The following is a 21,254-nucleotide window of genomic DNA, read 5'->3' on the forward strand; positions in this document are numbered from 1 at the left end:
AAAAATACAAAAATTAGTCCAGCATGGTGGTGTGCACCTATAGTGCCAGCTACTTGGGAGGCTGAGGCACAAGAATCACTTGAACCCAGGAGGCAGAGGCTGCTGTGAGCTGAGATCACACTGCTGCACTCCAGCCTCCAGTCTGGGCAACAGAGTGAGACTCTGTCTGAAAAAAAAAAAAAAAAATCTTTGCTCAGGCCAATGTCCTGGAGAGTTTCCCTAATGTTTTCTTCTAATAGTTTTATAGTTTGAAGTCTTAGATTTAAGTCTTTATTCCAGTTTGATCTGATTTTTGTATATGGCAAGAGAAAGAAGTCTAGTTTCATTCTTCTGCATATAGATATCTAGTTTTCCCAGAACCATTTATTGAAGAGACTGTCCTTTCCCAATGTATGTTCTTGGCACCTTTGCAAAAATGAGTTCACTGTGGATGTATGAATTTGTTTCTGGGTTTTCATGCCAGAACCATCCTGTTTTGGTTACTACAGCTCTGTAGTGTTATTTGAAGTCAGGTAATATGATTCCTGCAGTTTTGTTCTTTTTTGCTCAGTATTGCTTTGAGTATTCTGGGTCTTTTGTGGTTACATATGAATTTTAAGATTTTTTTTAAATATCTGTGAGGAATGTCATTGGTATTTTGATAGAGACTGCATTGAATATGAAGATTGCTTTGGGTACTATGTACATTTTAACAGTATTGATTCTTCCAGTCCATGAACATGAAATACCTTTCCATTTTTTGTGTTCTCTTTAATTTCTTTCATCAATGTTTTATAGTTTTTATTGTAGAACTCTTTCACTTCTTTCAGAAAGTTAATTCCTGGGTATTTTATTTGTAGCTATTGCAAATGGGATTACATTCTTGATTTCTTTTTCAGATTGTTTACCATTGGCATATAGGAATGCTACCGATTTTTGTATGTCAAATTTGTATCCTGCAACTTTATTGAATTTGTTTATCAGTTCTAGTAGTGTTTTGGTGAAGTCTTTAGGTTTTTCCAAACATAAAATCATATCATCTGCAAACAAGAATAACTTGACTTCTTCCTTTCCAATTTGAATTCCCTTTCATTCTCTTGTCTGATTGCTCAAGTGGTAATGGACATCCTGTCATGTTACAGATCCTGGAGGAAAAACTTTCCATTTTTCCCTATTCAATATGATACTAGGTCTGTCATATATGGCTTTCCTTGTGTTCAGGTATGTCCCTTCTAGCCCCAGTTTTTTGAGTTTTTATCATGAAGAGATGTTAAATTTTATCAAATGCTTTCCCAGCATAAATTGAAATGATCATATGTTTCTGTCCTTCGTTGATATGATGTATCATACTGACTGATTTACATTATGTTGAACCATCCTTGCTTCCTTGGGATAAATCCCAGTTGGTCATGATGAATAATCTTTTTAATGTGTTGCTGAATTTGGTTTGCTATTATTTTGTTGAGGATCTTTGCATAAATGTTCATTGGGAATATTGGCTTGTAGTTTTCTTTTTGCAATATGCCTTTGGTCTGTTTCGGTATGAGGGTAATACTGGCCTTGTGGAATAAGTGTGGAAGTACTCTCCCTCCTCCTCTATTTTTCAGAATAGTTTGAGTAGGATTGATATTACTTCTTTCAATGTTTGGCAAGTTAAGCAGGAAAGCCATTGGATCCTGGGCTTTTCTTTACTGGGAGACTTTTTATTATGACTTCAATCTTGATGGTATTGGTCTTTTCAGGTTTTGAATTTCTTCATGGTTAAATCTTGGTAAGTTGTATGTGTCCAGGAATTTATCCTTTTTTTAGGTTTTCCAATTTATGTGCATATAGTTGCTCCTAGTAGCATCTAACAATCCTTTGAATTTCTGTGGTATTGCTTGTAATGTCTCCCTTATCTTTCCACCTTTCCTTCTTACTTTTCTTTTTATCTTTTTTTTTGTTGTTGTTGTTGGAGTCTTGCTCTGTCACCCAGGCTGGAATGCAGTGGTGCAATCTTGGCTCACTGCAACCTCCGCCTCCTGGGTTCAAGCAATTCTTCTGCCTCAGCCTTCTGAGTAGCTGGGATTACAGGCACGTGCCATCATGCTGGCTAATTTTTGTATTTTTAGTAGAGATGGGGTTTCACTATGTTGGTCAGGCTGATCTCAAACTCCTGACCTCATGATCTGCCTGCCTTGGCCTCCCAAAGTGCTGGGATTACAGGTGTAAGCCACCGTACCCAGCAACATCTCTCTTTTCATCTCTGATTTTATTTATTAGCATCTTCTTTCATTGTTTTAAATTCTAACTCTCTTTTTTCTTACTTGATAATTTTGTATAGTATCCTATTGTTCCATTAATGTGATAACTTGTCATCTGTCTAGGGCTACTAAGTTTATTTTTTCTGAAATGTCTATCTGTTTCTTAAACTCTTTTTATATCAACCTAATCATCATTATTATTTTCATTTGTTTGTATTAGGCTTCTTTTTTTTTTTTTTTTTTTTTTTTTTGAGACAAGAGTCTCACTCAGTCGCCCCAGGCTGGAGTGCAGTGGTGCAATCTCGGCTCACTGCAAGCTCCGCCTCCTGGGTTCACGCCATTCTCCTGCCTCAGCCTCCTGAGTAGCTGGGACTACAGGCGCCTGCCACCACGCCCAGCTAATTTTTTGCATTTTTAGTAGAGATGAGGTTTCACCGTGTTAGCCAGGATGGTCTCGATCTCCTGACCTCATGATCCGCCCGCCTCGGCCTCCCAAAGCGCTGGGATTATAGGTGTGAGCCACGGGCGCCCGGTCGTATTAGGCTTTTTGTTGAAGAATTTCCTCAGAGTTTTGTGGAGCCTTCGCTATCTATTCATATTCAACAGGGAGACACTAAAATACTGACTGGGAGACTTGAATGATTTAACTGGGCTTGTAGAGTCTTGGAGTTCATTATAGGTGACGTTGCTTGAATGTTCCCTCCAGTTCTCATGTTGAGATGTAATCCTCAGTGTTGGAGGTGGGGCCTGGTGGGAGGTGTTTGAGTCATGGGAGTGGTTCCCTTATGGCTTTGTGAGAGAGTTCTCATAAGATCTCTTTGTTTAAAGGTGTGTAACACCTTCCTCCTCACTCTCTCTCTTGTGCCCCCTATTGCCATGTGAGATAGCTGCTCTCTCTTCACCTTCCACCATGATTGAAAGCTCCCTGAGGCCTCTCCAGAAGCTGAGCAAATGCTGGCATTATGCTTGTACAGCCTGCAGAACTGCAAGCCAGTTAAATTTCTATTTCTTCATAAATTACCCAGTCTGATATTTCTAATAGCAATGCCACAACAACCTAATATAGAAGATCGATACCAAGGAGTGGGGTATTGCTATAAAGATACCTGAAAATGTCAAAATGATATTGGAACTGGGTAAGAGACAGAGGTTGGAAGAATTTGGAGGGCTCAGGAGAAGGCAGGGAGATGAGGAAAAGTTTGAAACTTGATAGAGACTGATTAAATGGTTGTGACCAAAATGCTGTGATCTGCAAAGTAAATGATAGTGATCTGCAAAGTAAAGTCCATGCTGACAAAGTCTTAGGTGTGAGGAACTTAATGAGAACCAGAGCAAAGTTCACCCATGTTATACCTTAGCAAAGAACTTAACTACATTAGGTTCATGCCCTAGGGACCTGTGAAAGTTTGAATTTAAGAGTTAATGATTGAGGGTATCTGGCAGAAGACATTTCTAAGCACTGAAGCAATTGAGATGTGACCTGGCTGCTTCTAACAACCTATGCTCAGATGCAGAAGCAAATAAATAACCTACACCTGGAATTTTCACTTAAAAGGGAAGCAGAGATTACAAGTTTAGAAAATTTACAGCCTAGCTATGTGATAGAAAATAAAAGACCATTTTTTTGGGAGGAATTCAAGCAGGCTGCAAGAAATCATTTGCTAGGGACATTTGCATAACTAAAAGAGAACAAGTACTAATATCCAAAATAATGGGAAAAAGGCCTCTACAGCATTTCAGAGATCTTCTAGGCAGTCCCTCCCATCATAGTCCCAGGGGTACAGGAGGACTAAATGGTTTAGGGGTTAAACCCAGGGCACCACTACCCTGTCTACCTCAGGAGGCTGCTCCTTGCATCATGGTCCATCCAGTCCAGCCATGGCTCAAAGGGTCTCAGATATGGCTCAGGTTGCCACTCTGGAGCATGCAAGCTGTAAGCCTTTGTGGCTTCCTTGTGGTGCTAAGCCTTCGGGTACAAAGAATGAAAGAGTGATCCTAGTTTCTGCCTAGATTTCAGAGGATGTATCAGAAAGCCTGGGTGTCCAGGCAGAAGCATGCTACAGGGACAGAGTCCTCACAGAAAACCTTTACTAAGGCAGTGAAAAAGGGAAATATGGGATTGGAGCCCTCCCAACAAAGAATCCCCCCTGGGGCATTGCCTAGTGGAACTGTGGGAAGGAAGCCATTGTTCTGTTGATCCCAGAATGTAGATCCATTGGCAGCTTGCATCCTGTACCTGGAAAAGTCATAGACACTCAACTCCAACCCATGAGCGCAGTCATGGCGGCTTCACCTTGCAAAAACCATAGAGGAAGAGCTGCCCAAGGCCTTGGAGCCTACCCTTACATCAGTGTGACCTGGATGTGGGACATGGAGTCAAAGGAGATTACTTTGAAACTTTAAGATTTAATGAATGCCCTGCTGTGTTTCAGACTTGGATGGGGCCTGAAGTCCCTTCTTTGGGCTGATTTCTTCCTTTTAGAATGGGAATGTTGGCCAGGTATGGTGGTTCACACCTGTAATCCCAGCACTTTGGGCAGCTGAGGCAGGTGGATCACCTGAGGTCAGGAGTTAAAGACCAGCCTGGCCAATGTGGTGAAAAACCCCATCTCTACAAAAATACAAAAATTAGCTGGGCATGATGGTGGGTGCCTGTAATTCCAGCTACTCAGGAGGCTGAGATGGGAGAATCACTTGAACCCAGGAGGCAGAGGTTGCAGTGAGCTGAGATTGCACCATTGCACTCCAGCCTGGGTGACTGAGCGAGAATCCATCTCAAAAAAAAAGTGGCGGGGGGGTGGGGGGGGGAATGTTTACTCAATGCCTGTACCTGTATTGTACCTTGGAAGTAAATAACTTGTTTTAATTTTACTGGCTCATAGGTGGGAGGAACTCATTTCCAGACAAGACTTTGTATTTGGACTTGGGACTTTTGAGTTAATACTGGAATGAATTGTGACTCTAGGAGACTACTGAGAAGAGATGATTGCATTTTGCCATGTTAGAAGGACATGAGATTTAGGGGGCCAAGGGTGAAATGATATAGTTTGGGTGTCCCCTCCAAATCTCATGTTGGGATGTAATCCTCAGTGTTGGAGGTGGGGCCTGGTGGTTGGTTCTGGGTCATGTGGGCAGATCTCTTATGGCTTGGTGAGTGAGTGAGCTCTCATGAGATCTAGTTGTTTAAAAGTATGTTCTAACTCCCACAACCCCCTTACTCCTGCTCTCACCATTTGAGACATCTGCTCGCCCTTTGCCTTCTGACACAACTACAAGTTCCCTGAGACCTCCCCAGAAGCTGAGCAGATGCTAGCACCATGCTTGTACATACTGCAGAACTGTGAGCCAATTAAATCTCTTTTCCTTATAAAGTACGCAGTCTCAGGTATTTCTTTATAGCAATGCAAGAATGGCCTAATACATGAGTAATTGAGGAATAAGGACACTTGGCTTCTTTATTGGGCAACCATCTAATGCCAGTACTATATGTCTTTTCTCTGGGTGGTAATTCCATTTTTTTGAAGAAGAATTCTTCCTGGATATTTTCATTTTTAATTTTAATTCTTATGAGTACATAGTAAGTATATGAATTTATGGGTCACATGAGATATTTTAATACAGGCATACAGTGTGTAACAATCACATCAGGATAAATGGGGGAGCAATCATCTCAAGCATTTATCATTTCTTTGTGTTACAAACACTCCAATTACGTTCTTTAGTTGCTTTTAAATATGCAACAAATTATTGTTGACTGTAGTCACCCTCTTATGCTATCAAATACTAGATCTTATTCTTCCTCCCCAGTACCCTTCCCAGTCTCTGATAAACAGTATCCTACTCTCTATCTCCATGAGTTCAAGTGTTTTTTGTTGTTGTTGTTGTTGTTGTTGTTGCTGTTTTCTTGAGACAGTCTCACTCCATCACCCAGGTTGGAGTGCAGTGGCATGATCTCATCACAACCTCTGCCTCCCAGGTTCAAGCGATTCTTGTGCCTCAGCCACCCGTGTAGCTGAGATGACAGGCATGCGCCAGCATGACTGGCTAATTTTTGTATTTTTAGCAGAGATGGGGTTTCACCATATTGGCCCTACTGGTCTTGAACTCCCGGCCTCAAGCAATCTGCCTGCCTCAGCCTCCCAAAGTGCTAAGATTGCAGGTGTCAGCCCCTGAACCTGGCAAGTTCAAGTGTTTTTATTTTAGTTACCAAAAATTAGTGAGGACATATGCAGTTTGTCTCTCTGTACCTGGCTTATTTCATTTAACATAATGTCTTCCCTTTCCAACCATGCTGTTGCAAATTACAGAATCTCATTCTTTTTTTATGGCTGAATAGTATTCCATTGTTTGTATGCCGAATAGTATCCCATTGTTTACTGCATTTTTTTTTTTTTTGCATCCATTTGTCTGTCAATGGGACACTTAGGTTGCTTCCAAATCTTTGCTGTTGTGAATAGTGCTACAATAAACATGGAAGTGCAGATATTTTTTTAGACAAACAATTTTTATAGAAAAACAATTTTTCTATCTCCCATCTTGGCGTTAAAGGCTAACTGACAGAGTTCTTGTTCCCAGGTGCTATAGAGAAGCCAGAACTTCACTATTCACTTGGCAGACTTTCATTTATTCTCTCACCTTTCAATGTGCCTAGTACCCCCAGGTTAAGACATCTCTTATTTATTTTTACAGCATACATTTCCATTCTAATGAGGATAAAGTGGTATTGGTCTCCTAGCTGAGCAGGGTGAGAGGAGAACATATGGAGGACCCCCCTTCCTATGCAGATTTCTCATCCACCTTCCCCTCTTTTTAAGGCTCTTTGTTCCTCAATTTCCGTCTTTCAAGATTTTGACAAAGGGAATGGTTTGCTGGTTTTGCCCTCCTCTGTGGGCACTTTGTAATTTGCATTCTCAACTTTGTTGATTTTTTTCCTCTCCTTTCCATTTCCTAAATTGCTCCTCTCACATCTCTAGTTGTTTCCTCTCATCACTCTTTATTATTGACACTTTATAGTATTCTATTATTTACCATCATTTGACAAGAGGGCTTTCAAAGGTAGCAAGTGAAAAAGACTGTATGAATTTTCCAGGGCTTCCATAACAAAATACCACAGATTGGGTGGCTTACACAACAGTAATACATTTTGTCAGTGTTCTACAGGTTGGAAGTCCAAGACCAAAGGTGTCAACAGGTTTAGTTTCTCTGAGGCCTGTCTCCTTGGCTTTCAGATGGCTGCCTTCTTACTGTGTTTACATGGTTGTCTCTGTGTGCATGTGTCTAATGTCTCTTTGTGAGTCCAGATTTCCTCCCCTTATAAGGTTATCATTCAGATTGGATTAGAGGCCACCCTAAAGACCTCATTTTAATTTAATCACCTCTTTAAAGACCTTATCTCCATGGTTACATTCTGAGGTACCAGGGGTTAGGACTTCAACATTTTAACATTGAGAGGACACAATTCAGCCCATAAAAAAGATCACATTTAAAACATTTTTTAAAATTCTTAACACTACTCCAAGCATATTGCAAGTATTCTCTATCCTTTTACTTAATGACACTGGGACATTCTATCTAAATGAACACTGTTCTCTGAAATAGCATTCTTTTCATTAATGGATTCTCTCACTTATTAAATATCAATTATTGTGCATCTATTTCTGCAAGGTTCTTGGTTTATCAGCACAAGGGATACAGAGGTAAGCCAGACTCAATATCTATATTCCAGAGGGCTTTGTTAGAAGGATAAGAACAGGAGGCTTTTTCTTTCAGTGATGAATTTTTATAGGATACTTTAAAACATAAAATATTTGTCAACTCCTTAATGATGGTTATTCTGAAAAGAACTTGAATGTTTTCAAGGGTGGTACTAATACATTCATCTTTTACATTAAATGCAACGTTTTACACTTTAATTTTTTTTAAGTCACTTTTGTTACCCAGAAGTCAGGCACTTATAAAGGCTACTTCTATTACTTTCGCTTGTCACCATTTCATTTCAGGAAATGTAACAGCTCAACTTTCAATTGAAGAAGAGAAAGTGAAGAACTGAACAACATAAAAAAGCATGCTCCCCTCTGCTATAGTTACACATCCACATTTATCCTCTGCTTAGGGCAAGTTGGGAGCACTGGAGTGGGGGAAGAACTGATTATAGAGGGGAGTTGAGGGTCTGTAGCTCATGGCACAGCTCCCAACAATCTGGCCCATGGCTGTTCTTACTTGGCAGGTACATGAAATTGAAGATCACTGCTGCATCTCATGCTTCTACAGGGTATTGATCCATGGAAAATATTAATGATTAACTTAAGCAATACAAGGAGAGGTTGTTACTTCATACTGGCAATCTTTGACTTGATCGTCTTTACAAATCACATGCAGAATGAGTATAAAGCAAAAAGAAAATGATTGTTTCATTTACTGGTAAGTTATTCTGGTCCTCCACCAAAATATGAGAAACCATTTTGGTCTAACATGAGACTACTCAATGAGAAGTCCTAAATGTTATCCCTGAATTTTTTATAGGTATAATGTTAAGCTTAAGATGATAATTTATCCAAAGTTTTCTTAAGTCTGTTTTTCTTAGGCAGTTTTCTGTATCTTGGTATTGCTGGTACTATATTACGGTAGATATGAAATCAGCCAAAATTAAACTTGTCTATCTTTTGTTAGAAAGCATTTGGGGGAAAATTAACTATATTTTAGGATTTTCCAGTTATAACACTGCTGCCTGTAGCAAAAGCTTGTTATTGTGTATATTTATTAATTACATTTGCTAATAGACTGTTACTGCCCTTTTTCAGGAAAAAGAAATTCAAGTGTCATTTGTTATTCTTGATATCAGTGCTGACTGACTTAACAAAAAATGCCATGGCTGTCTTGTTGCAGGTATTCTGTATTTGCCTGCCACGCGATGCAGTGTCCTTCTTACAACCACTTAACCTTTCTCCCTCCCACAATCCCTGAACCTGGGTACAATTACATGTAGATAAAGATTGACAGATGGTTAGCACATATATTGATAGGCAGACAATCTCACTGATGTGATATGCGGGAAATAATAACATCAAACAGCTTTGGGAAAGATGTGTAAACACTGTTTGAATTTTTTGCTTCTATTACTTTAAGAGTGTGATTGATTTGGAAAGGACTCAATCGCTTCAAGTCTAGAGTCTTCACAGATAAAACAGGGACATTTTCAACTTTCTCTTGAAATGATGCTTTCTTGTGGGGACTGAATGAATCAATACACATGAAAGTGCCTCTCTCCCTTGATATCTACAAATACATGTGCACACACACACAAACACACACACACACACACACACACACACATCTGTTTGTGCATATCTGCTCAGAATTAAATTATTCATTTATTTCAGTCCAGACGCTTGCAGTCTAGTTTAGAAATCAAGTGTGTATTATATAGCAATCCAAATGACAATGAACTCTTACAATGAAAGACATTTTAAAAGCTACATGATTACATATCCTATGACTGTACTGAAAGTAACAGAGTTCACGTGCTCCATCTGAACCTTCGCTGAATGCCAGTGCATAGGTTATTCTTAATACTCAAGATAGCACTGCACCTTATGTTTTGTTACTGTAATTTCAAAGATGAGGAATGTGAACCTCAGAGAGGGTAGGCAACTTGGTGGAAAACAGATGAAACGGATCCACTTGGACCCCAAGCCTGGCCTCCTTCCATCAGGCCACCCAATCCTGAATTTGAAACACAGTGAACTGCGTCATGCTCTGCAGTCTTCATCACGGAAGAAGGAGGGACTGGACCTTGAAGAAAGGGTAGAATTTGGGAGGATCAAGAAGAATGTGGGGATACTTCAGAAAAGGAGAGGATGTGAGCCAAGGTATGGAGACACGAACATTGGGGGCATATTTATGAGACAGTAATATACCAGTTTGTCTATGGCAGAAGATCTGTGTGGATGAAAAGCAAAAGAAGGAGCCAGAAGAGTCAACTGGAGCTAATTCTGAAGGCCTAGAATGCCAGACAAAGGAATGTCATTCACTAGCTCACACAGAAAATGAGAAATTGTCAAGAAATCACCGTGCTGTGTTACAGAGACATCAAGATATCGAACAAACAACTAAACAAAAAAATGGCAATAACAAAATAGTCTGTGTAGGGCTTAGAGCCCATATACTCCTATGTGTGGAACAGGACTATGGGGCTATGGTAGAAGTCTGTGTGGAGGGCCATGGCAGCACAAAGAAGGGAGCCATCATTTGGATCTGGCATAGAAGTTCTCAAGAAAGGTTTCACAGGGGATATGGATTTATGCTGGAAATGATGGGCAATGAAGAAATAGTTTGAACTGTGGAGAGTATGATAAAAATATCATTTTCAGAAAATGAACTCAGTAGCAGCATCCAGCAGGCATAATGTGGAGTGATGGCTACAATCTAAGAGACTGAGGCTAATTCAATAGGAGATCATTACTGCTATCTATGTAAGAGGAGAGGGTAGTGGCAGAGGAAATGAAGTCACAGGAAAGCATGTGATTTTACAGTGAACATCTCCAAGGACTTGACTTTCTGGCAGACAAAGCTGATGAGGGAGAGGATGATTCAGTGATGATTCTAAGGTTCTGAGTTTAAGTGGAAAAATTGCAATGTCCTGAAGAAAAATATGGGATTTTCGTCAGGAGAGCTTCTTCAAGGAAAAAGGTGTGCTCAGGTAAGGAAACTGAAGCACAAAAAGAGAAAAAACTTTCCCAGGTTGGCAACAACTTGCCAATACAGTCAGTGAGTGGCAGACTCTGAGTTCAAACCCAGATAATCTAAATATGAACTGTCTAATACGGCAGCCAATGGCCACAAGAGGCTGTTTGGCACTTGAAAGCGGGTTAGTATGACTGAAGGACTAAATTTTTAGTCTTACTTAATATTTATGAATTAAAATTAAAAGACTGATAGTTGATTAAATAATACTATATTTGGAACAACTTGGGAAGTGAATCTGTATTTCTAATTTTAAATTTTATGAGATCTAAATGTCAATTGAATAAAGATCCAATATAATTGGTGACAATTGGGCATCCAAATTAATATGTGATGTAAGTAAAAAATACACACAGGATTTCAAAGACAAAGTATGAGGAAAGAATGTTAAATATCTCATTAATAATTGTATATATTGGTTATAAGTTAAAATAATAATCTGATACAGTGAGTTAAATAAAATATATCCTTGAAATAAATTTTACCTATTTCTTTTTATTTTTTAAATGTGGTACCAGAAGACTTAAAATTACAAAGTATCTCTCATAATATTTCTATACTCCAGCATTGGTCTATATCCTGAGAAATACACAAATGAGAGGTCACCCCCATGAGATGAGTGACGTAGTTAATGAGACAGTCTATTCCTTTCCCAATTCTAAATCTCTATTTTCAGAAGATGACTGAGGAGAATGCCAACATTGTCTTAATTCAGTGGCACAGTGGGCCCTGAACCTGATCACATTATTAATCTCCCTACTGTCTTGTCCGGGTCAACAATTTCACAATTGTCAGAAAATGAACAACAACTCAAATTCCCCTTTCTTGGTATATCTTGTATTTGTTTATGTCTCAAAGGAGAACTATTTCATTCACAACTGTTTCTTTCAATGACCAGCTCTATCTTCACGTCAGTCTCAATCTAAAGCCGATTTTATCAGAGAATCCCAGAGAAGAGCCCAGCGAGGACTTCTTGGACCTGGCCTGAGAAAACAGTAACTAGAAAACTAGGGGCTGTTCAGAATCTGGGTGTAGCCTGTATGCCTGAATTTTTTTTTCCGTGGGGGTTCATAGTCTGATAGTGAAATCCAAATGGTGTGTTTGAGAACTGTTGACAATAATCCAGACGTTTGCTCTACTAAGAGATATGTGTGTAATAAACTAAAGGTGGACAACCTTAATTGAATGGAATAAAAGGCCAGAGCTAAGCACTTGTAACTCTCTAGGTATTGCAGAAATTAGGGTAGTATCATTTATACAGAAAAAGAATCTAAAATTCTACCAATTTTCAGGCATTCAGTGCATATGAAGCAATATGTCCTCAAAGTTAGATCATCCAGATGTTTTATGTTAATCAGAGTAAACATTTGATTCATCACAGATTCAACAAAGTCAAAGGCAGAAAATTCACATCTACTTGCGAGCTAAGGGATATAGTGCTTTTTCCATTTTCTATGCCAGCTCTCTTGACATACTTAGCACTTACCCATAGAATAATTCAGGTCATTGGATTTATAGTAAAATGCCATTATAAGAAATGCTAATAAAATTATATGTTCTATACATATACATATATATACATCTATTGTATATAATTCTGTGTGCACATATTGCATGTATGTACATATAATACATATATGAAGTATTTCACCCAAGAGATATTCCAGCTTTTCAGAATATTGTGTACGAAGTCTCAGTGCAATAGATAAACTATTCTACTTTACTCCTTTTTAATTTCTAGGTATTATTTTAATGTATTGACTGTATATCCTTTGTTAACAATTCTCTATAAAAGAAAACTTCAGCAAAAATTCTCTATAACTTTTCATTTATACATTATATATAGTATATATCATATTAAAATGTACAGAATGCTAAAGTACTGTATCTATAGATCATAGCAATGAGGTCCTCACACCGATAAGGCAAATAAAAAGGAACTTCTCTAGCCAAGAGCATTGGGGAAGAGATAAAGAAATCCATTACAAAGGACATTAAATGCATTTGAAACAGCCTCAATAAAATACCCAAGCTCCTGGGAAAATAATGTATCTAACGACTGATAAAATGGTTTTCAGAACTACTGAAAGGGAATAACACACAAATATCCATGTCTAGCCAAGCAAAACAACTGTACACCTATTGAACTTCCAGTAAGAAATTTTTGTTTAAAAAGAAAAAGGTATTTTACCTTTTTTTTTTTTTATATATATATAAACCAACAACATAATGAAAAATGATAGAGCACTCAAGCTCATGGCTAACTTTCACTGTCTGGCCATAAACATACTTCTTTCCTGTGACAGGGTAATAGTACTATTTTCTGTTGGTTTCTTCTCTGTTCTCCTCTACGATTCCAAAATTATGTAGTTCTATCCACAGCCAACACATCTCTAACAATTATGCCAAATTTTGGTTGATTTCTGGCAATTGTACCACTTAAACATTCATATTTATTGCTGAGGATGTAATAGTAGGGCAGATTAGTATTGAATCATCTGTGTCTTGCTGTTAATATTTACTTTTTGTAAGCATTTGTTGGTTAATTCAGGATTCAACATCAAGGCTAATGATGATTTGATTTTTTAATTAAAAATTGATGACCAGTTTCAAAATGAGTGTCATTTTACAAAGCACTTGCCACATATACTACAATTCACCCAAGGTCTGAGTGATCTCAGTCATAAAATATTTAGAAATATATTTTGGACCTTTTGTAAATTATTTATCTTCTATTCAAGCTGCATTGAAAGGTCTGCACAATATAACATAGGGTGAAAGTAATGTTCTGAATTGGAAACGAACACACAAACGGAAAAAAAGAAATTGATTGTGACTTTAAAAAACATTAGGTATTGACTCTTAATTCTAAATCTAATCCACAATGTAGATGTATCCCCAAGAATCTTGGCTTGGCCATTTTCTGTGTTCACATCTCCAACCTCAACCTCTTTTTAATCATTGCTTGATATTTGTCTGCTTATCTTCATTGATTTGTCCTGCCAAATTCCCCAAATCAGTTTATCTATCAATACATCATTATCTTTGTTCTCAAACCTGTTGCTTGTTTTTTCCTCATTCCTATTTCTGTTAATTGTACAACTCATATGCCAGAAATCCAGGATTCATCATGGTGTCTTGGTATCATCATGGAAAGAGCATCCTTTTTTGTCGTACAAGTTTGCAAGACTTGTAAATCCTTCCACCACAATGTCTCTAGCAAACATTCCCTCCTATCTGCTTTATTCCTAGCATGCACCATTCCATGTTAGGCCCTAATTACCTGCACTTTTTGAAAAGCAAAACAACAACAACAACAAAACCCTTTACTTTTCCTGATATATTTGCATTTAGCCATTGCAGAAACATAGAACTTAAAAGAATACAAAAGTTAACATTGTGATCCATCATCTTGTATTAGTTACCACCTTATTATCTGTAAAGCAAATGATTGCTGTAAGTCCCCTCATTAGTCTCCTCAGTCTAGTCTTCTGGTATTCCAAGGTGTGTCTTCACTGCTGCCACTTCATTCTTTCTTAAGCAAAGCTATGATCATAGGACTCCTCTGTTCAAAATCTTTAATAGTTCGCCTTAGTTTAGAAAATATTCCTTTGCTTAATTTTCATGACCTAACAATACAATCTCATTCTCCTTTTCCAGTTTTATCTACTATCTCCATGACTGCCTCTCAAGTTCAACAAATTTTGACCACACTCAATTTTTTTTGTATAAACATTCACGTATTTTCCTACATATATATCTTTGTGAGATTGTTCTCCCAGCCTGAAATACCCTTCATCCTCAACTCTGCATAACTGAATGCAAGCTGCAAGAATAAATGTCATTTTATCTACAAAGCATTCTCTGATATTCCCAGTTGGAAGTAAATTCTCCCTTCTCAGAGCTGCCCAAAATATTTTACTCCTACTCTCTCCATGGTACTTAACAGAACACACAGGACAATATTTAGAGAACAGATGACTGGTGCTTGGGTCCCAACTCTAGGATTTACCTAACAATTTTTTTTTTTTTTTTTTTTTGAGACAGAGTCTTACTCTGTCTCCCAGGCTGGAGTGCAGTGGCACGATGTCAGCTCACTGCAGCCTTTGCCTCTCAGGTTCAACCAATTCTCGTGCCTCAGACACCAGAGGAGCTGGGATTACAGGTGCATGCCAACACACCCGGCTAATTTTTATTTTTAGATTTTTAGTTAGTAGAGGTTTTACCATGTTGGCCAGGCTGGTTTCAAACTCCTGGCCTCAAATGATCTGCCCGCCTCGGCCTCCCAGAGTGCTAGGATTATGGGTGTGAGTCACTCACTGCACCTGGCCACATTTAACTAACTTTATGGTCTTCAGCAAGACCTTTCAATCTGCTGGGTCTCAGTTTTCTTATCAGCTGCTGTGATAGTCAAAAGAAACAATATATGACTATCTACTTTACAAACTGCAAAGTGCTAGGTAATATGAGTTCATTCTCTGCCAGCCACTCTGTTTTTGGCACTGCCTCTCAGGAGAGTGCCTCATCCTCTTTCATGACCTTATTTGTAAGACCATCCCTGAATAGCCCAGCTGGTGATAGGTGTTTGGTCTAATGTGCTCCTAGAGGACTGTTAAGGTCCTTATTTGGTTATAATTTATTTTTCTTTTTGAATTTTTTGCCTGAGCAGTTAGACTTTGATTTTTCGAAGGCTGAGAATTTTTCTTTCTCAGTTTTGCATTCCTAGCTGAAAACTTTGAAATCAGTTCCTATTCAGTAAACATTTGTGGCACAAGTGAATGTATGAGTGAATTAAATGAATGAATGAATGTACTGATATCTTAATGCTGTAGACAGTTATTTATGTTTAGTAATTATCATCTGTCTTTAGATTTTAAGCTCCATGAGGGCAGGTTCTTTGTATGATCAATGTTTGTATCCTTATAGTTCCATGTGCATTACATAAAATAAATACTTGCAGAAAGCTGAATAGAAAAGGGTAGCTGAGCTAGATGACATGGTAGGAGGCTCCTGTGCATAGAGCTTCCTGTACAACAGTTTTTTACCAATGTGCATGCAATCTTAACATCTGTTTAATTCACAAATGAGGCTAATATTTATTATTGACATTGAAGTTTCTTTTCAAATTGAATAAAAGAATGTCTGTAAACATAGATTTACTCTTGTGTTACTCTTTTGATGGTAGAGTAACACAAACTTCAGTGGAGTCATATGTTAGGTTATGTGGCAAGAATCTGACATAGTCACTTTTACCATGGAGAATCCCTTGAATCACCCAAAGTAAGGCAAGATGTTCCCACTCGACAGTTCGCCAAAGGAACTGAGATGGGAACAGAGTGGTAGATTCACATCTCCTACCTTAATCACACTTACTAGTGAACATAGATCCATTGCATGTGGTGGCAAATGGGGTAACTGGAATTGCTCTATTGGAATTTTTATGTCTCCCTTGCTCTATCTCTCCCATTTTGCTTAGCACGTATATTTGAATTTGCATCGGTAAGTGCTTGGATGGTGAAACTGTACTGAATTGCTCTTTTACAGTATCAGTCAGGTTCTCCTCAGCCACAGTACATGTAAAATCTCCCAATAGCTTAGAAAGATTAATGGGTCTGTGTAAACCTCATTATCCCTTGAGTAACTTAATCCCAATGATCCCCATTGTAACCCAAATCGTAGTCTGACTTGGAGAACCCAGTGTGGTAAGTAAAAATGGCAATTTACCTTTAAAAACTGCCAGTGATGTTCAAGTTAACACTCATCTTCCTACTCTATTTTAAGGTGACTTTGAATATATACTGAAGTCAGAGACAACAGCAACCCGAGGGCTGGAATGTCCTGCTTCCACAGGACTCATCATACTGGATTCCCAGCATCTATCAGCCTTAGAATTCAAGTGGGTTTTTCCCCAGAGGGAAGACTTTGCTGACAAAACGAAACATCAGGCAGAAGAAAAATATCTTGCAAATCAAAATGGCCAAGAACTCCCTTGATAGCAGAGTATGAATCCTACCACAAGCAACAGAAGGAGAAAATTAGATTGTATCACTCTTGATGTCATAGCCACTGGATTATTAGCACAAGAAAAAAAAAAAAAAAAACAAGAAAAGAAAATGGAAACTTGAAGAGAACAAAGAGCTGCTGGTATTCACAGTGTTCTTGCTATATACATGATGGATTGCCATGGTAACACCAGTATCATATGAATCATCTTACATTGGATACCGGCATACACTGTTCAAAAATAACAGCACAAACAAGAGCACATATTTTCAGTCAGGGTAGCAGGGGGCAGGAGTGCTATTTAGGAAAACTGTTTACCTATCATAAGGGTGAGTTAAATAATTTATTATCACACAACTTACTCTGAGACCTCCGTATGCGTTACGTGTGTGTTTGTGTATTTCTAACTTTTGCCTGAGTTAAAAATCAATGAATAAATGCCATATGCTTCAGTAATTCCCCATAGATTATGAGAAACTGAAGTTTATACATTTTGTGAGCTGGTTTATTGTGAATTCTCATACAATCACAAGCTTAGATTTCAAGAAATCTTTGGAGAAGTTTGAACGTTTTGATCATGAAAATTAGGCAAATTCATTGTTTTTTGATTCAATGGTTGCTTAGAAAGAAATATCAGAGCAGTAGAATTTGTATGTTTATACTCGAGGTCAATTATAAAACAGAGTATGTTTTACTGTAATTTACTAGTACTGCAGAAATGTTAATATTGCCATAGCAATGAAAACCAACCAACAAACACAAAGACCTTTGGGGTGGATTATATTAAAACCAGCAATGTGGAGATCACTTCAGAGGCTCTTAAGTAGTTCACATCAGTTGGCGATATTAATAAAGACAGAGTGGAAGGGACTGATATAAGAACATTATAGGTAAAAGAAGACTTGATGATGACAGACAGTGTTAAGGTAAAGGAAGATGACTAAGGTGACTCCTATGTTTCTAGTTTAGATAACTGTAGTAATCAATCCAACCAAGAAATAGAAGAAAAAGACCAGATTGTAAGAGTAAGGTGATGAGTTCAATTTTGGCCATGAGAACAACTGAAATAATTTTCAAGCAGTTAGTATGAGTTTAAAGGGGAGGAGTGGTCAGAGCTTGAGATGCACCTTTGGATGTTGCTGAAGTAACTTTTTTTAAATAAAAAACTCATTGCCTGCTAATGGAATGAATTTAATATGTTTCTCCAAAAGGGTACACATGTGTTTACCGTCTGATTACTTTTGTACTCTCAGTTGAAAAAAAATGAATTTTACAAGAATTTATTGAATATCTATTATGTACCAGGACCCAGACAAAGCACCAGACACATAATGGTTTAAAACATAGACTTCAACCTTGTTTCCATGGTTCTATGATTGAATGTGGGAGGAAGCCCTTAGGCCAAAAAAATATGTAAATATGTAATTACAATTGTGAGAACTGCTCAAAAGGAGACAAGAGCCCAATAAGAGTACAAAAATAGGTACCTAACATAGTCTGAGCGTTTGGAGAATGCTTCCCTGGGGATGATGAGGCCTGAGGATGAGTAATAACATGCTCTGCTGAGAACCACATGAATGAAGCCCTGACCATCTTTTCAAATTCAATGCACATTCCATCTTGTCTGAGGAGCTCTTTATCTTTTCCTTAGACACCTGTAACATCCTTCTCATCAAATTTCTTCTCTTTGGGGCCCTTCTCTCCATCACCACTAAACTATTTTCCTTCCCTGAGCAACCTTGTTAGGGCAATATGAAACACGACATTATAGGCCAAGTCCAAAGTCCTGACTATTGTTTCAAAGGCTGTTAGCAGATTGACTGTTCACCTTCTTTTTGCCTTTGAAAGGTGCCATCCTGAGCCTGAAATGTGTTGTCAGCATTCACCACTTCATTTACCACAGTTTACAAAGCAAGATAAAAGGTGATAACAGAAACTTTCCATTTGTAGTTCATCCATGTAATAATTTCCTTCGACATAAGAGCAAAGCCATGAAAAACTAAAAAGAAAGTTCCAAAGAATTATTAAGTAATTTAATGTCTCTTAATGGATATAGAAATGGGACCATCAAAAAACGGTCATCAAGATTGTGTAGTGCCTTGTACTTTGCTGACAGTAAACATTCCAAGTACTCTAACAATTCTCATTCCACTCCTTTCGGCAAGTGAGAGGCTGCAGAGTTGGGTGATGGATAAATGCTGAACCGATTGCAGAAAAAGGTTAACATTTATGACAGTTTTTATTAAACTCTAGCAGTTGGGAATAGATTTGAAAACTGACCTTTTTCTTTTTTAAACTTCAGTTGGAAAATATTACCTCTTGTTTATTTCAATGTTTTTAAAATCTCAATGATAAATAAGACACAAAGAATATGTTTTTAAATTCTATTGTCAATGAATAAATTAATAAATAATCACTTGTTTCTCTCCAAAATGAAATAAAGAATTATTGGATGAATTAGCATGTGAAAAAACAGTAGTCTCCCCTACTCATCTTCTCCAGTTTATTTTTGCCACTCTCCTCTCTGCCTCATTACACTTCAGACACCTTATCCTTTTAGTTTAACACATCAGGGCTTCATTCATGTGGCTCTCAGCAGAGCATGTTGTTACTCATCCTCAGGCCTCATCATCCCCAGGGACGCATTCTCCAAATGCTCAGACTATGTTAGGTACTTATTTTTATACTCTCATTGGGCCCTTGTTTCCTTTTGAGCAGTTCTCACAATTGTAATCACATATTTATGTATTTTGTAATTGTAATGAAATTGTCCCTGTCAGGATTTCACACTGCTTCCTTCTGTTGGTGTAGGGATTCACTGTTTTCCATTCGAATTAATGTAGCATTCCATTGCCAAATTATTTCTAAAACAACTCTTTCCATCATGCCACTTTTAAGGAGGAGGAAAGATAGAAAATATATAAATTAAGATTCATTATGATAATGAAGTAACAGACACATAAGAAAAGGAAAACAGCTAGTTAAGGAGGCACTTCCATTTTGAAATAGGAAATTAAGAAAGGTCTTACAGGAAAGATCTGTGGAATGAGTGGGGATTCATCACAAAATGAGGAGAGAACAGAACTCTAGGCAAAAAATAGGTATAGTTAGTAGTTACTTATACCTAAAATATATAGTATACATGGGTGACAAGGGCAGTTTACAAGGATGGAGAGACACAGAAGGGAATAGATCATGATGTTTTAGAATTTAACCTTTTTTTTTTTTTTTTGTAGCCACTGAAAAGCTAGTGGTATAAGCATGGAAGCATCACGATGGCATTTCAGAAAGTGGATCTGTGGATGACAGTCAGGAAGAGGATGTTGATAGAACAGAGAGACCAGTTATAAAGTTAGCAGTTTTCAGGCAAGATAACATGAGGGTTGGACCCAAGATGGTAGTAGTGGAGATGGCATCAAATGGTGAGGTGAAGGAGGAAGAATGCACTTGCAACTGGATAGCGGTAGAGCGGTTAGACTGAGGGAGAGGAAGCATTTAGGAGGACTTCCAGGTCTGGGCCATAATGAAAAAGGACATGGGAGATGGGGAAGGTCCCTGGGTAATTTTTGTTTCAACTCTATTGAGTTTGGCAGCTCTATATAGAGAAGAAAATGGGGAACTGGAGGTATACATTCAAGTTAGAATTAGAACAAATTCTGAGGATAATTTGAAGTTTTGTTTAAAGTGAAAGGAAGGGCCTCTTATCAAAGAAAGCAGTCCCTTTGTTTTCAAAGTTTTTCCTTCATAAAATGTGTTCTTTGCTGTATTAGTCTGTTCTCATGCTGCTATGAAAAATACTCAAGACTGGGTAATTTATATAGAAAAGATGTTTAATTGACTCACAGTTCTACATGGCTGGTAAGGCCTCTGGAAACTTACAATCATGGTGGAAAGCAAAGGGGAAGAAAGGCACCTTCTCCACAGGGCAGCAGGAAGGAGAAAGAGCGTCAGCAGGGGAAATGCCAGATGCTTACAAAACCATCAGATTTCATGTGTACTCACTCACTATCACGAGAGCAGCATGGGGACTGCCCCCATGATTCAATTACCTGACACTGGGTCCCTCCCAGGACATGTGGAGATTAAGGGAACTAAAATTAAAGATGAGATTTGGTTGGGGACACAGCCAAAGCATATCATTTGCTATTAGGATGAGCTGGTTATGATGAAAACACACATGTAGTCACACATTCACAATCGATGGGTTCATGCATGTAGGCAAGAGTTCAGCAGAGCTTCATAGACCAGGTCAACAGGATGGTCGCTTAGTATATGTAAGTGTATGTG

At 38.2% G+C, this 21,254-nt stretch overlaps 1 protein-coding gene and 1 long non-coding RNA gene across 7 annotated transcripts in view; one reads left to right on the top strand and one right to left on the bottom strand.

Annotated features, from left to right (window-relative positions):
• Nucleotides 1-21,254, bottom strand: part of PDE4D (phosphodiesterase 4D) — an 807,734-nt gene that overhangs the window by 429,947 nt on the left and 356,533 nt on the right. The window lies entirely within an intron of this gene.
• Nucleotides 8,560-19,400, top strand: LOC141406999 (uncharacterized). The gene is made up of 2 exons (XR_012413679.1): nt 8,560-8,642; nt 16,746-19,400. It is a non-coding gene; the product is annotated as an uncharacterized lncRNA (long non-coding RNA).

This window comes from Macaca fascicularis, chromosome 6, assembly GCF_037993035.2.
Source record: "Macaca fascicularis isolate 582-1 chromosome 6, T2T-MFA8v1.1".
Lineage (NCBI taxonomy): Eukaryota > Metazoa > Chordata > Mammalia > Primates > Cercopithecidae > Macaca > Macaca fascicularis.